Source organism: Magnolia sinica, chromosome 7 (genome assembly GCF_029962835.1).
Source record: "Magnolia sinica isolate HGM2019 chromosome 7, MsV1, whole genome shotgun sequence".
NCBI lineage: Eukaryota > Viridiplantae > Streptophyta > Magnoliopsida > Magnoliales > Magnoliaceae > Magnolia > Magnolia sinica.
Genome location: NC_080579.1, coordinates 81,614,643 through 81,615,240, shown reverse-complemented (window position 1 = coordinate 81,615,240; position 598 = coordinate 81,614,643). Strand labels below are relative to the sequence as shown.

Below are 598 nucleotides of genomic sequence, written 5' to 3'. Positions count from 1 at the left end.
CACTTGAGATCATCCTCTTCTTTCAAGAGATATAATCCACCTTTCTCCTTTAATTGAGTCGGCCTAGACGTGGTGTTCGACTTTGGGTAATAGTCCCATGATTGTGTTTTTTCAGCGAGACTATCGAGGTAATCCCATACCTCGTCAACAACTTTGTTGATGAACTCTCCATTACACATTGTCTCGACCATTTGGCGCATGGAAGATGTCAGTCCATCATAGAAAAAATTTGTAATGCGCCACGTTTCAAATCCGTGTTGTAGGCATGAACTGACCAAATCTTTGAACATTTCCCAACATTGGAAGAATGTTTCATCTTCCTTTTGGGCAAAGTTCATGATTGCTTTTCTGAGGGTAATCGTTTTATGATGTGGGAAGAATTTTTTTATGAATTCCCTCTGCATGTCGTTCCATGTGCCAATGGATCTAGGACGCAGTGAATGTAACCACGTCTTAGCTTTCTCTTTTAAGGAAAAAGGAAAGAGTTTCAGCCTAATTGTATCCTCAGATACATTAGGAAAACATAATGTAGCTATAATCTCATCGAACTCTTTCAAATGCAAATATGGACTTTCTGATTCAAGTCCATGGAATTTGG

General features: G+C 39.1%; 1 non-coding gene across 1 annotated transcript; it reads left to right on the top strand.

Annotated features, from left to right (window-relative positions):
• The first annotated feature begins 249 nt into the window (after window positions 1-249).
• Window positions 250-356, top strand: LOC131252348 (small nucleolar RNA R71). Its single transcript, XR_009174374.1, has one exon. It is a non-coding gene; the product is annotated as a small nucleolar RNA R71 (small nucleolar RNA).
• The last annotated feature ends 242 nt before the right edge of the window (window positions 357-598 follow it).